This window comes from Calonectris borealis, chromosome 1 (genome assembly GCF_964195595.1).
Source record: "Calonectris borealis chromosome 1, bCalBor7.hap1.2, whole genome shotgun sequence".
NCBI lineage: Eukaryota > Metazoa > Chordata > Aves > Procellariiformes > Procellariidae > Calonectris > Calonectris borealis.
The window spans coordinates 218,805,503-218,822,171 of NC_134312.1; the positions used below are offsets into that span (position 1 = coordinate 218,805,503).

The 16,669-nt window shown below is 42.6% G+C and overlaps 1 protein-coding gene across 16 annotated transcripts in view; it reads right to left on the minus strand.

Moving 5' to 3' along the window:
- FAM168A (family with sequence similarity 168 member A) overlaps nt 1-16,669 on the minus strand; it is a 208,890-nt gene that overhangs the window by 157,238 nt on the left and 34,983 nt on the right. The gene's annotated exons all lie outside the window — the stretch shown is intronic.

Below are 16,669 nucleotides of genomic sequence, written 5' to 3' on the forward strand. Positions count from 1 at the left end.
GCGATGGAAAACTGGAATCCACCTCCTTTAGCAAAGGTAGAGCACCAGCTCCCCCAGTTATTGAGCTGACAACGTTAACGTAGGTAGGACTGCCTGAAAAAATTAGCGTTTTTCCTGAAATGAAATACGGAAAGAAGAAAAGGAGAAATATTCACTAGCTAGAAAAGTCTTTCATGCTTGGCAAGTATTATTGCTCTTTTTATTTTAAAGTTATGATCTGGGTATTAGAGAGTCTAGAAGAGATGCTGGAACTGTCCTCATCCACCCACCCACCCACCAGGCACCCCCCTCTACGGGCAGGGGCACTGCCAGCCACAGACAGCTGAGATGTATGAAGAAGATACTTGGATGCCTTATCAAGTTTGGGAGGTGCTTGTTTCCTGGTGGTGAGGGGTTTGTCCTGTTTGGGTTTTTTAGAGGTACAGGATGTTGCTAAACCTTCTCTCTCCAGTCTTCACAGATTTTTGCCTTCTTTGCTTGAACACCAGGTTTTTGCAACTGCAAGCAGAAAACCATCTCGGTTGAGAGTCAAGACTCTTCCAGCTCCTGCTTACTCCGTTTGACTTCCTACCAACCCCTGTCAACTCCTTCTCTAGAGCCAAAGTTGCCCCAACTTGCCGAATAAATTCGTTAATTCACGTAGAATACATTTTGCGTAAGTTTCCCATTAACTTCTAATTTCCTAATTATTAGATTACGTGCTCTAGCTTTTAAAGCAATTTACCTCTATCAAGTTGAGCAAAGAAACCTAACAGGGTTCCTGCAGCCGACTCCATAATGAAGTCCTGCCTCCCCTCCTACTTTCTTCTTTGTGTGAAGAAGTTTAAATCCCTTAACATTTCCTTATAAGACTACTGTAGCTACTTAGTGAGAAAACTTGTTCCCTAATATCTTCATCAACTACGTGTGGTATTTCAAGCGGTGAAACAATATTTTTCATTTTAATTCTATCCTCCCCTCCTATGACCAAAATTTAGTTTGCTGCTTTTGTTTTAGTACCTACACCATTATGATGATCTTATTACAATTATTCTTCTATAATTTCCCTTTTTTATCCATTACTTTTGTTCTTCTTTCTATAAAACTGGACTCCAGCGGTAGGAGTTGGATACACGGATTATAAAATAAATCAAGAATTAATTAGAACATGGTGATTAAAAACCTGCCTCGGTAGATTGCAGATTGTTATGATAAAATAGTGTTAGCATAATTAATTTAAAAATACACTCCACAACTACTTATCAAATGAAGAGAAAAACATTCACTAAGTGTCTGACATGCTGGAGAGCAAAAATACAGCATTCTCCACTGAGAAAATAACTTTATTCAGTTGGACAGCACTGCAAAACTTTCCTCATGAGCCAATTTTCCGTCTCAAAAACCTTCCATACCGCTTGAGTCCCCTGAATTGCACAGCCATCCATCAGGACATTCACTGAGACTGGGATTTTTGAAGGAAGAGAAAAACATTAGGAGCTAAAATCCAACTGGACAAGGTCTAATGATGCTTGACTGGAGCCAGGAACCTTCCCTTAAATCCTGTTCCACAGCGTTTTGTGTTTAACCCTCTGAGTATCCAAACCCAGTAAAATGGAAAGGGATGTTCTGGGCTCCAATAAATAAAATTAAATTGACTGAGATTAGAGAATAAACATCCCTTGGGGCAGCAAGGAGGGCTGACATTGAGCTTGCATAGCCTTGTACATTGGGCTTGTCTTTATAACAAACATGTTTCTAATTCCAGCAGGAAAAATTCTTCAAAAGTAGATGTTGAAGTTATTTACTTCCTGTTTTCATCAATTTTTCAAAACCGGTTCTTAAGTATTGATTTGGGATTAGTTATTCTCTCTTGTGCAGTTTATAGATTCTAATTCTATAAATTACATATTCTATATATATTCTAAGACACTTAGAGGTTGCTAAGTCACAAATTACTTTGTAGGCAAAAGAAAACAGTTTAATTATGTAAGATTAATATTAATTGAAGGAAACAATTTACTGCACTACTGACAACACTCAACCTTCAAAAGGAAAAATAGGAAAGTTTCAGTATTAAAAAAAATATGCAGCCATTGTCTTAAAAATAAAAGTAAACCTTACAGCAATAGCAGCCTTGTTTGACCTTTACCTCTATATAAATAAAATAAAATCTGAGAAAAACATTCTAACACAAGCCTTCACAGCATTACAAAAGAGGGATTAATGAGAACATGGCAGATAATCTATTTGGACATTAGGAAAAGCATTGACAGTGCTTCATTCTGAAAGTTAATTCAGACACCTTTACTCACACAGTGAGTATAATTAAAGGACTATAACTTAAAGGCAATAATAAAGGGTGTGGTATTGAGTTGGGCATAAGGAGATACCATAAAGAGGATTCCAGAGATATTTGTCACAGAGTCTAACACATTTAGTATCTAAATTAAGGAAGAATAGGGAAAAATGTTAATGAATATATACAGATTATCCAGAATGGAGCGGAGTTCAGTTCTTCTCAGGGCACATTAAAAAAAAAAAACAAACAAAAAACAAACCCTGAGAAACCAGAGGTATTGGCAAAAAAAAAATCACATGAGATCCACCTGGAGGAATTGGAAGCCAAAACATCTGTGCAAATACCTAGCAGGAAATAAAGGCATGGAAAGAAATAATTTTGGAAGGCAGAAACCATGGCAGGAAACCGCAAGGACATTACTGGCTGGAAGCGCCTTCCCGTCTTTCCTCCCCTCAAAAATTGCCAGTTGCCTTTGTACCAACACGACTGCTACGGAGCTGCACAGTGAACCAGATTAGTAAACTGATCTGGGTTAAAAATAACCTTTTTTGCTGCTCACTGAGCTGGTTCACCATATGGCCTCTCAGAGAGTTGTACCAGCACAGTTAAGGGAGCCCAGCAATGGGAACAGGCAGCAGAGGAGGAGTGAAACTCCCAAGAAAAAAGCTTCACCCCGAAGGAAGAAAATACAAGGCGCAGCCAAGAGAATTTACACTGAGCAAAAAGGACAGCACAAGCAGAAATTTACCCCTGGTCTCCCCAAACACTGCAGCACGTTGGTGGTGCTCAGGAGAAAAAGGCTACCAGGACTGCTTGCACCTCCCAAGCTTGCTCCTGCCAAGAGCTGGGCAAGCAAAGACCCATCCCTGACACTTGTCCTGTCCGGCTGGTGGAGGCAGGTTGGGGATCACCGGCGATGACTTTGGCCAGTCTAGAGGGGAGAGAGAGTTTTTGGAAGATGAGGGTGAAGAGGGACTCCTCCCACGCACCACGCTTCACCAGCAATGTCATGCACATCCATGAAAACTCAAAGTCAAGGTACAAAACGACTCATCATCTCAAGGCGTGCAACGAGCTTCTGAAATTAAAGGGTTCTTTAAACTCAAGAGTATTAAATATCACACAGAGCCACCTTTTTTTTTTTGTACATACAGGATGTAAGTGTGAACTAGAGATGTAAGAAAAGTGCGGAAGTCATTAAAACTGGCAAAGCTGGGCATCATCCTTCCTCCAGGAACATCCTGTTGTCTCGGCTTGCAAGAAAGACAAGTGACTAACACCAATATTCATCTGCTGAGTATCACCCCTGGCCACACCTCCCTTTTACATCATTTCTTCCACTATATTGTTAGAATCACCTTCCTGTTTGAAGGGCGCCATATCAAGGCTAGAAGGGCAGAGCGAGATTAGGAAAAGCAGCAAATCCCATCCCCATTTTTACTTACTCGCCAATTACTGATTAAAAAAAAAAAGTCTAATCCACTGGAAAACTGGACGGGTTGCTTTTAGAGTCAAAGATTGGTAAAAGGACAATTGCTACCGAAATATCAGCAGCGTTTTGCCTGTGTGGCTCAGCTCCCTGCTGCTCTTGAGCTCTGGATTCCAACGCCGGAGAGGATTCAGGTGCAGAGCTGGGAGCCGACACAGCGGCAGGGTGGATATTTAAGTCAGCCACTCTAATCTGAACTCACATCAGCAGATGAGAGAGGCTTAAACAAACGGAGTGAGATCTGGTTTGCTTTTATATTTACATCTATTTAAAAAAGACTAATTCTTATAAGGCCAGTCTTTCAAACATGCCAGTTTACAAAGAAATGTTGCTATATACCACATCTGCTACATTTTGTAGTCCAGAAGAATATACACTGGAGATAAATGCACTCATTCTTGATTTTCACTTTATTATGTTTAGAACAGAAAATGGCATTATGTTCTAGTCTGGTTTATTAATCTACTTCAATTTATACCGTCTGTCTTTGAAGATGGTTTTTCTTAAATTTCCAAACTCTATCAGAATAATTAGGCTCAATACACTGCCTAGTAGCAGAGTTTGGGGAGACAGGTGCTACCCTCAACAGAGGATAGAGGACTAAATTAAGGACTAATTAAATAAGTCCCCAGGACCAGACAGGACACATCCCAGGATGCTGAGGAAGGTGGCCAATATCAGTGCAAGGCCTTTTGATATCTGATTTGAAGGATGACAGCAATCACACCCCGATTGCCTCTGGCAGGGGGATGACCAGCTCTGCGTATGATGAGAGCGCAGTGGGTGGCACTTACCTCGGCTTTAGCAAGATTTTCCACATGGTCTCCTACCACTGCACCATCTCCACATGATCTCCCACCATTATATCCTTGTAATCCATTCCCTTCATAGCTCCCCAATTTGGCTACAAGATGCATGGCAAATTGGCTGGCCTGTCAGACTGAAAAGGTGGTTGCCCGTGGCTGAAAGTCCGGCTGGTGGCTGGTTGCGTGTGGCACCCCTCAGGGATGATAATGGGACCAATACTTTTTAACAGCTTTCTCAACAACTTTGTAGACAGGATAGAAAACTTTTTTATGAAGTTCACAAAGCATACCAAATTAACGACAAACTAGAAGAATTGTTAACATTTGGAGGGATCTTGTAACGCTGGAGAAATGGGCTAACAGGAAACTCATGGAGGTTCAGCAAAGGCAATTGCAGAGTCCCTCACCTGGGATGGAGTAATCCCATGCAAGAGCATGCGGTGGGGAGCAGCTCTACAGGAAAGGACCTGGCTTCCTGGCAGATAAGAACTGGCCTGTGAGTCAGCGTGCCCTTGCAACAGTGAAGGCCAACCACATCCTGGGTTTTACGGCATGGGAAGTTATTATTCCCCTTGGTTTGGTACTTTTGAAGCTTCATCTGAAATACCAGCTCTTGGAAACCAGCAGTACTGGGGTCCCCAATAAAAGAGAGTCTCCAATGGAGAGCCATCAAGATGGTCAGGTGGCAGGAGCACATGAAGAAAGGCTGCAGGAGGTGGGTTTGGTCAGCCTGGAGAAGAGAAGGCTTTGGGGGTCCTCCTTGGTGCCTGCAAGTACCTTCAGAGAAGACGAAGCCAGACTCTTCGAGGTGCACAGTGAGGCAACCGGGACAAGTGGCAGGAAGGAGAATTCCAGCTGGGTGTAAGGTAGAAAAAAGTTCATACTGGGGGTTAAGCGGCAGTGGAAGTGGCGCCCAGAGAGGAGGTGCAATCTCCACCCTTGGAATCTCCTGATCTAGCAACCTGATTTACTGAAAGATGTCCCTGCCCATCACATGGGGGTGGGACTAGATGATCTTTGAAGGTCCTTTCCAACCCAAACCATTCTATGATTAGGTTTTAGAATCTGGTTTTCATTGATGCTCCTTTAACAAGCCCAAAGGATGTTGGATGAAGTTTCCCAGTGGAGGCTTGTCTCTTGGGAGAAAAGCAGATGTTTCCAGCAAAGACAGACATGCTTTCCAAAAGAAGACGTTTATTTGTCAAGCAGAATGCTCTATTTAGGGACAGTGAGAGAAAACAATAGAACAAGACCTGCACATACCTCTCTCACCACTTCTGATGGTTTTATCCATACTTTTTCCTGTCCAGTAAAACCAACTAACGGCTTGTAGTCAAACTCCAAAACAAAATTACACGTTAAGAATAGACCTTGATCTCTTCATGATGTTTTGCTAATATAGCTACACAAGGCAGAGTTGTGATCTTTTCTCCACTGTCCTCATGACCGCAAAAACATGACCAAAAATCAATTTGCAGACTGTTGTATTGACAAAGAGGCTTCTTGCTGCAGTTATTTCCATTTGAAAAAACAGCTAAGCTACATCGATGAAATCATTGGTTTACCAGTATAAGCTTTGTCTTGACCAAATAATTTTAGTAGCAACCCTTTTGTCTCTAGAAACTACAACCAGTTCTGCTGCCCCGTATGTCTTGGGAGAAGGAGTTCTGGTCAAAAAAGTGATTCACAAAAGTGATTTTTTTTTTTTTCCTACTTATCCCTGAAGTTTCCCAAAGCAACAACTGACTATTTATCAGATCTTTTGTCTTCCATCATACCCAAAGCATACACTTGGTGACATATCTGAGCAGCACCCCTGCACTGAACTACACTTAATCAAGTAATTAATTGAGCTATTCATACAGATTAGGTAGCAATAAAAATAATTTTAAGATAGGTAACTGCTTTTCCATAAAGGTGTTTCCAAAGTTCACCACAATTTTTCAAGGACTTTAATTACTTATCTTTTCAATAACAAACTCACGTTTAAATAATCTTTAAAGCAATTAAAAACAAATTAAGTCAACATTTCTTTCACTAGGGTCTATTAAGCACTTGTTTAAAGCAGTCCCAATCCCTCCTTCCTTTGGAAGTCATTAGCAATTTCTGTCACCATAGACTTAATTTTTCATCACTTGATTCCCTTTGCCACACAGAGAGACACAGATATTGCAGTAGGAATGCCAGTGAAAAAGCTAGTCAAAATTTAGAGTAATACCCACCAGTTCTTAAAGAGATCATAGGGGACCTCCTCCACTCAAGTACTTCGCCTTCTTGAATACTGCAGATGGATAAAAAAATTCTTACTAATATTAGAGAAAAATAAAAAGCTTTCTTCCAGCTCTGTAACAGCTTTTGCAAAGGACTTTAATCATCTACTCTTCCACTACTGGCCAGTCATAGCAAAGACCATGCCTAATAGCACTCTAGTCCTTACCCCACACATTTAATTTCTTGCAATCAGGTCAGGTCACTGAGCAGGCCAGAAATTATCCGTTATTAATTATTTAGTAACTAGAAAGTGTGGAGTTTCCCCATTTTTTGTAATGCCGTTTCCTAACTTTCTAATGTGTCATGGTACTCTTGAACTTCTTCATCAACTCTAATAAATACATGTTCTCTTTCAAAACTACTCCAGGTTGCTCTCAGCAGCTCTGCCACATCATCATCTCCACTCCAGTTGTCCTCCTCTGTCCTACCCCAGACCCCCTCTCTACCCTACATCTTCCACCTGCTCCTGTTTTTGCCATGCTGACTCCTACTTTGAAGACTACTTTTCCTTGCACAAAAAAAAACCCAGATTTTCCTCCAAACAATTCCTAAAGGCGCACTTTTTACCCATTCTCCTTTACACAACAGCCAGTGTTTCCACTCTCACATTTTCTTCTAATATTACCTTCTTCCATTTAAAATGCCACTTCCCTAGGAAAGGGCTATGTCAAATTTTGTGCAAAGTACATACTGAAATCAAGCCATGTGACCGATTTTTTTTTTCTCTTCATTGACTACAGTGAGAAATATTCCAAAGCAATGGCATGCAATGGCCAGCACCAAAGCTTACCATCTTCTGCTCAAGTGCCCTTGATGTACCCTCTCTCAGAGAAGCTAGAATTCATCTTCAAACAGCCCTGAAAATGTGCCTGGAGAACATATTCTGAGCCAAGCCTATTACTCTGCCCATAGCTATCTAATTAAGATACCTACACAGCCTCATCTTCACAGTATCTGACCACAAAAAAAAAAATCTGAAGTATTTTTCTTTATAACATTTCTGCAAGAGAGAACGGTAGCAGTGCCCCTCTTGTAGAGGTAAGAAATAAACCATATTACATAGACTGCAGCCTAATCCCTCAAAGATATTTAGGAGCTCAACTCCCACTGAACCAACAAAGTTAAATTCCTAAATTCCTCTGCAGATCTGGGCAATGGAGAAGTACAGTATTCTCCTTCAGCTGGGTATTTCACATTCAATTTTTGTTGCATGTTCTGGAGAACCTCCAAATGTGCCAAAGCCTCCAAACGTGCCACAACCTCCAAACCTTTGCTTCCAAAATTTCTTCGCTCCTGCCGTTATCGCAGCAGTTTCAATTCATGCCGTTTAGTAGGGGTGAGAGGTTCAGCCATTTTATGCTTTCAGCAATCATAACATAACTCCATTTTATTTCATGCACTGCAATGAGAGTTTTGCCCTTAGTTTGGCAGCTTTTTATACCATGTAATAACAATTAACTCCCTTTGGCATAATTTATATGAATCATTGATTTAATACAGATAGTTAGGAAAAAAAAAAAAGACCTATTAAGTCATCTAAATGACCTACCATCACCGCTGGATTGTTCCTGGCAGCACATTTTCCGTGCTTGTTTTAAATGTGCTTGCCACAGCATAAGTAAAAAAATTGTCTGCAAAGCAGAGACATGTTTCACTAACATATGCTTTAAGTCAACACGGTGTTGGGAATCTTCAATTTATGACTAAATGTTGCACTGCACTTTTTTTTCTCCAAATAGACTTTAACGTTTCTTGAGGGAGTGAAAAAGGGCTATTTGTATTTCACTGCGCAGCAAAAATGTGTAGCAAATACTTCCCTGATGATTTTCAAGTTGAATCCAAGGCTTGCGTGTCCAACAAAGTAGGACTTGGAACACCCTGGTGCCCATCTCTGAGAAGATATGGATGCACTGCAAGAGGGTGTCCAGTTCTAGAAGTACAAATAATATAGGCATGCAACATATTTTCAGGATGTTTTTTGGTGGGGTTTTTTTTTTAATCTTTATAAGAAAAGAATGTGAGACTTTCTTCATGGAAGTCCAACAGGCTGATTATGAGAAAGGCAGAACTGGAAAAAGTCACGGTCTCGCTCCAAGCTTCAAAGCAAGAACAATACTGGAACTATTCCTGGCAGATGTGCTTTCTAATTTAAATCTTTCTAATGGGGATTCCCATGTTTCCTCAGGCAATAGTTCAGGGTTTGGGGTTGCTTTTCCTCCCCCTCCATGTGTAACCTAAATCAAACCTGTCTCTGTTGCCTCTTATCACTACACACCTCTGAGAAGCATGCACCATCTTCGCTGTAACCTCCTCTTTGGGTAAATGAAGATAACAGCAGTAATAAGGTTCCCCCTGCAACCTTCTCCAGACTGAGCAGACCCAGCTCATCACCTCTTCTAACATCATGCGCTCCAGCTCACAGCCACCTTGGAGGCTTCTCCAGCATTTCACTGCCCTTCTTGTGCCAGGCAGCCTCCTGCATGGAATTATTCCATCCCAGGTGAAGGAATCCTCTGCTGAGCTTCATGGGTTTCTGTCAGTCCTGTTCTCCACTTTGTTAAACTCCTGAATGGGAAGCCCTGCCCATGATGACAACAAGCACTACTCCCAATTCAGCTCCATCCATTAATTTACAAAAGGTGCATCCTATCCCATTTACCAAGCTATTGAGAAAGATGTTAAAAGGTGTTGGTCCCACTATTAATCCTCAGGGAGGCCACACATAACCAGCCCTCTGGTTACATCAAACCACTGACCTTTGCAACCAGTTTTCCACCAATCTCGTAGTCCACCACTCCTCAGTATAGCTACAAGGATGTAGAAAACCTTGCTAAATCTAAGTAAATGACATCCACTGCACTCTCATCATCTGCAGAGCCAGTCATCCCCCTACCAGAGGCAATCAAGGAACTATCACGAGTACTATGGCAAGAAGAGAGGTGTTTGCAACACGCGCCTCTGCACAAACGCAAATTAAATATGCTCCGTGCTTTATTTGAAGTTAGCAGTGCTGGCAGAGCATTACTGTTTTGCTTTTGCTGGCACAGCTTAGAAGGCTGCAACCTGAGGGGAGAGAGAGAGATTTGTCCAAGAAGTGGTAAAACAAAGCTAAGCAAAATAATGGCATAGTCCACTTTAAGGGCCCCCCTACGTGTGCTTCCTTGACCTACTAAAAGCCTACTGCAATAAAAAGCCAACCATACAAATGTGTAAGTCCCTCCCGTGGAAGACATTACCTTCTAAACAGTACATAAAATGTGAAAAATAAAGATCAGCGTTTCCGGGAAAAAAAAAGAAATGCCATGAACTTGCAAGAATTAAAAGTCCTTAATTTCACTTTATATCTCACAACACATGCTCCAAGCAGACTTAATGTCCCTTCAATCCAGAGGGAAAGGCTTTTTGGCTTCCGCATTTTCTATCAGCCTTTGCTGTTCTGGCACCATAGGATCTCCTGCAGTTTGTCGTTGGGTTTAATTCAGGCAAATACAGAGTACATCTTACTACAGCAATTTAAGGGGGAGAAAGTCATGCACAAAACTGCCACTGTTTTGGTGGACTGTTGGTCCTGAAAAAAAACCCACAATACTGAAAGTTAAACCTAATGCCCTTTACATTCTGTTGCAAAAGATTGCACCCAGCGCACTGAGATTTTCAACAACTGGGAAAGACGACACAAAGTGGTGCTCCTTAATGCAGAGGAATTTAAACAGTCAAGAGAGAACAACAGCTTGGAGGGAGATATAAAGGAAAGTATAGGAAAAATAAAGACAACAGGAAAACATAAGCCACACGGATCATGCATTTGCCTGTTAAAGCAAGAAAAGGCCTCCTGAAAAGTATATTAAAAAATATCAGAAGCCAGAAAAATATCAACGTCATTGTTTCATGAAAAAGGACCAATGAGGCACAGCTCTTTCCAGATGTCAAGCACCCTGCATTTTTAAGTTATAAAGGGACAATGAGATTTTGTATTAATTCTGATGTCTTTCTCAGATCAGTATGTATAACAATGCATAAAAAGAACAGTCCCATTTGCATTGGGTGGTGGTGTATAAATACACACATCCACACATACGTAAAATAACATTCTGCATGATATGGCTAGTATCATCTCCAGGCAACAATTCAAAGAGGGGTCCCATAACCAAGTGAAAATACGGGAACAAACCATTGGTGACAGTCTCCATCCTCGCTGAACTCTTCACTCCCATGGCAAACATTGCTGGGTCAAAAAAGGGCATCACCTTATAAAAATTTAAATTGTCTTACTGACTGCATAGGGAAGGTAAATCGCAAGTTATTCTGAGACCCTGAAACTCCAAGTCTCCTGGCTTTGTGAGGTCCAAGCAGTACTTACAAAGAGATTGTTTGCCCCTCAGCTAGTGGAAGGCAAATGATCCCGTGTAATAACACCAGAAGTGATTGGATGAGAGGAAATGGCCTCAAGTTGCACCAGGGGAGGTTTAGATTGGACATTAGGAAACATTTCTTCACCGAAAGGGTTGTCAAGCATTGGAAGAGGCTGCCCAGGGAAGTGGTTGTGTCACCATCCCTGGAGGTACTTAAAAGACGTGTAGATGTGGTGCTTAGGGACATGGTTTAGTGGTGGACTTGGCAGCGTCAGGTTTACGGTTGGACTTGATGATCTTAAAGGTCTTTTCCAACCTAAATGACTCTGTGATTCTATGATTTAACATGGCAAAAGGTCTGCTTGTGGCCTTGAGGGCTGAAGTCTCAAAGGAGCACAAGTTTGGAATAGCAACTGTTTTTCCTTCTTTCTCTGCAACAGCAATGTCTCGTGCTCTTGAAACCTTTGGTGCCTTGAGCTTCAGACAGTTTCTGCCTGCCAAAGGGTGCCTGTGGTCTGAAGTTGCCACAGCATCCCAGGCTGAGCCTTTGGTTCCTTCTTGCTGCAAGGACACAAAAGGAAAAGACCAGGTAAACTCCACAGCATCACCAGAGGCATTTGTGGTAGCGTGTGTCATGAAGGAGAGGGAGCCAGATTCCACAACTTGAATTTACCACTCTTCTTTTTTCTTGCGATCCTTTTTCCATAGCTAACAGAAGGACACCAGTCTTTTTTCAGCTGGTCTGAGCTCAGCTCTAACCATAGGCAATGTTTCGTGTTTCTACCAATTCAAGTTGAGCTGTAAGACTTTGAAAGCTCAAGGCAACCGTTCTCCTATCTGGACAGGATAAACAATCTTCTGAGTCAGGAAATACCATGCTCCCTTTCTCCATATAAAGGCTTCCAGGTGAAGATCGGTGATTTTGCAGGATCTTGAGAACCACCACGGGAAGAGCACAAGATGAAAAACTAGAAAACTGGGTAAGAAGAAGTGGTATGTTCGGAGGACACCAGAGACCAAGCGAAAATTCTCACTTGGATTTTCCTAGCCTGAGGAGTCATGTTAAGGAAGGATCTCCATAATGAGACCTGGGTAGCTGAATTACCATCAAGCTGATGAGTTATTTGGAATAAACCAACACAGAGCAACATAATCAGTATCAATCTCTTTTCATAGCCAGTGACAACGCGGTCCCTGTACCACTCCGGCAACCTACAAATCTTTAGACATGGAGAGAACAGAATATAGAAAGAAGAAAAACATTAGTGGCTTGGGACCACAAATCCTAGGTAACACTGAATATGTGCAGCAAGGCCATAAGAAATTGGACACAATGCAGTCCTACACTGGATAATGGGAAGAAAATATTAATGACCCCAAAATTTTGACTGCAAGCCCAGAACAGCATGAACAAAGAGCAACAAACACAGAGAAAGTGTCCCTGAATGTCGGTGATTCGTAAGCGTCACCATCTGCCTACCTGCTCATCGGTCTCAGAAGTGCTTCTGTTGGACATTCTACACACACGATCACCCAACCATGGACAAACAGCTCATACAGCTCTGCATGTCAGCATTACCCATTGCCTTGCTTGGCATCCTCAGATCATTACCACCACCAGACTGACAGCTCCTTGGATGTCAAATTTTGTTATATGTTATCAAATTGCTTTCATTTTATCATTAACACCATGTGTCCCGCTGCAGGTTTTTATTTCTTTCCCAAAAGAAAACAAGAAGCAACAGGTCACAGTACATTACGGTCACTAACCTGTTTACACAGTTGGTGATCCCAAGAGAAAGAAATAGTTGGTCTCCTGAATATAAATCGTTGCCCTTGCCATGATCATGACCATTGCCATGTCATGATGTGCAAGAATTAGCTCTAGAAAGTGTCTGTACTATAAATTTTAACACTGAAAAAACGCGATCCCTAAAAACCTCTCTACTCAGCTACAATAAGGAAGAAGACGGAGAGGAAAAACTTGTATGAGTAATAGGAGAGATGTTTAGTGCTACAGATAATGCATCAAAATTTATCCTCCAACCTTTTACACAACCCAAAAACGAGTAATTATGTGCCAGGAGATATCATCTACTCCACAAATCAAGTCACTGAAACTACAGACTAAAAATGTTTTTTAAAAAAGTCAATTTATTAGAGATTACTGTGCAGACAGACATATGAGTGCTCTTGTGTACTTGCTGCATTAACAACCTCTCAAAAGCCACAGGAAAAGAAAAATCAATACTGTATATTTTTTCTCACATCAATTTATCTACTGCTGAAAAAAATAACTAGCTTCTGCGTATGTTATGCGTACCGTATTCGAGGTTTCCTTCAAGCAGGGAAAATAAAACAAGACTTTGCTGGTTTTAACCAACTAAACCCTGCCTTGCTGAACTCAGATTTTGCTTTTGATAAAACCTGAAATAAAACTTTATAAAATCAGAGCAGTCTCAGGCAACTTGGCACTGGTACACAGAGCCTTTTGTTACTGATCCTGCGGTACTGGCGCAAATCTGGAGCCCATTAGCAGTGAACTGCCCACTAAATATTTCATGATTCTGTATTTCAGACATTTCCCAGGACTGGCTCTATCACTAGAGATCATACAAACTGGCATGACAGTTGCTAAATAAAGTATATCATGGCAGAGTAGCCTCTCCAAAGCACTCACAGATTCCCCACCCAGGAAAAAACGAAAAAAAAAAATACCAGAAGTACATTTTTTTTCTCTCCGACTATAAACCACAGAATTTCACTGTATAAAGTCTTTCAGACTGGTACTTTCACAGGAATCAAAATAAATCCCACAACGGCATTCCCTGTCGAGCAGGCTAATCTTGCTTCCTTCATTTTCTTTTTCCAGGTCATCAGTTTACTTCTCTCTGCCGGGAGCTCCCTGTAGACTGTGGGAGGGCATCTTAAAGAACTCTGCAGTCCTAGCATTTTACCACCCCATTACAAAAGTCTTCAGGGCCTCTAAAACATTTCTGCCAGATCCCAAAGAGGAGCAAAGTCCTCTCCAAAACTGTTGCCACAGCTCTTATTCTGCAGGTCGGTTATTATTTCCAAAGACACAGCCTTGCTGTTCTCCCACAGCCGGTGGAACCAGGAGTGCGTGTCCACAAAGCCTGTCTCGGGGTGGAAGCAGGAGAACGTGGTCTTCACCAGCCATGGTTTAGCAGACGTTCGTAGTCTGGATGGCATGGAACAAAGGGGCTACGTCTGGCTGGTGGCCGGTCACCCGCGGTGTTCCTCAGGGTTCAATTCTAGGGCCGGTTCTGTTCAATATATTTATCAACAATCTGGATGCCGGAGTTGAATGCACCATTAGCAAGTTTGCTGATGATACCAAACTGGGAGGTACTGTTGACTCTCCTGAGGGACAGGAGGACTTGCAGAAGGATCTAGATAGATTGGAGCATTGGGTTATGATTAATGGGATGAAATTTAACGAGTCCAAATGCCAGATCCTACACCTAGGACAGAATAACGCTGGGCACAAGTACAAATTGGGAGAGGAGTGGCTGGAGAGCAGCCCTGCAGAAAGGGATCTGGGGGTGCTGGTCGACAGCACGCTCAATAGGAGTCATCAGAGAGGGCAGAATGCATCCTGGGGTGCATCAAACACAGCATGACCAGCCGGTCGAGAGGCGATTGTCCTGCTGGTGCGGCCTCACCTTGAATACTGTGTGCAGTTCTGGGCCCCACCATTTAAGAAGGATGTGAAGGTCCTTGAATGCACCCAGAGGAGGGCAACAAAGCTGGTGAAAGGGCTGGAAAGAACTTCCAATGAGGAGCGGCTGCGGACTTGGGCCTTCCTGAGGCAGGGACGTGGAGAGGGAGGTGCTGATCTCTTCTCCCTGGTATTCAGTGACAGGACACGTGGGAATGGTTCAAAGCTGCACCAGGGAGATTTAGACTGGACATCAGGAAGCATTTCTTTACCGAGAGGGTGGTCAAACACTGGAACAGGCTTCCTAGAGAGGCGTTTGATGCCCCAAGCCTGTCAGTGTTTAAGAGGCGTTTGGACAATGCCCTTAATAACACGCTTTGACTTTTGGTTAGCCCTGAATTGGTCAGGCAGTTGGACTAGATGATCGTTGTAGGTCCCTTCCAACTGACGTATTCTATTATATTCTATTCTAAAGCAGCAGAGAAAACGTGAGGACTCAAGCTGATAAGCTCTGCTAGACTTCACCAACTTCTCTTTGCTCAACCACCGTGGTTGACATTGAGGTGCTGTCTGATACTCCTCTCCCAGTAACACTTGCTCGCTCACTTGGATCACACTCAACTTGCACAGCCAGCGGGACTAATCCTGCCCAAAGCCAGGCTCGTTAAGTCAAAGCGGCTTTGTGCAACAGGAGGAATGACTCGCACCACAAACGGGATTCCTCCGTCGCTGCCTCGCTGGGCTTCACTTTCACAATTGCTTTAAGCTGATCTAAGCTCCAAATAACATGGCCAAAAATGCTTCCTAAGTAGCGGTGATCCACAAATGTTCATGCTAGCATAAGGAGAGGTGGGAACAGAGCAGGAGAAGACATTTCTTTCTGGCGGGAGCCTACCTAGTGACACAGGACAGGCCACTCTTTGAGCCAGGGAACTACTGCAACCTGTTTTTCCCATCATTTTTGTTCTCTACCCTGATAGTCGTATCATAGCTCACCCACCTGCGAGGCACCCAGTTCTCCTCCACCTCTCTTGCTCCCCTGCTTTGCAAGACCCCCTCTCCCTCCCGTGCCCCACTGCCAGTCCCTGCAGTCGGGCAGTCAAAAAGAGATCACTGCTGAGCTCAAAAGTCTGCCCTTCCCCAAATGTCACCAGCCACCAAACGTCAAAACCTGGAGCAAAACTTATTTTTTAATCAAAATTTGGTTGAAGTTGGCCCATGCACGCAAAATCTCTGAGGAAGCGGCAGACGAACAGATGTCACTGCTGCATAAGCCTCATTTCTTTAGGAAGCCGGGCTAAAAATGGAACCAGCGATCACCACCATCATCTATGTTTAGACCAAATATTCTAAACAATTCCTTCCTTCGCAGTTCTTCCCCCCTCCCCCGCCGAAACTATCTTTGGCAGAAGAATTAAACAGCTGCCACCGAGAGTAGGAATTGAGTTAAAAGATGAAGAAATGCAGCGCTGGTAGGAAAGGAGACACACCAGCTGGATGCCTTCCAGGTCACTGCAGCCCATCAGTCGCCCAAAGAGGACAACCCAGCAGATCTTAGCGACACACAGTTTGCTTTTTTCCCCCGTGTATGCAAAAACGATAACTCCTATATAGGTAATCATTTCACGCTATAAGCGATGCATTTTTAAAAAGGCCTGCCAATCAGATTAGTATGTTCAAACTAAAGGAAAAAAACATACAGAAAGACTTTTCATGGGGAAAGCATTCCACTTGAGATTTTACTTGTCTTCCTGTGCCAAATTGGCAGAACTGTGTAATTACAGTGCTTTT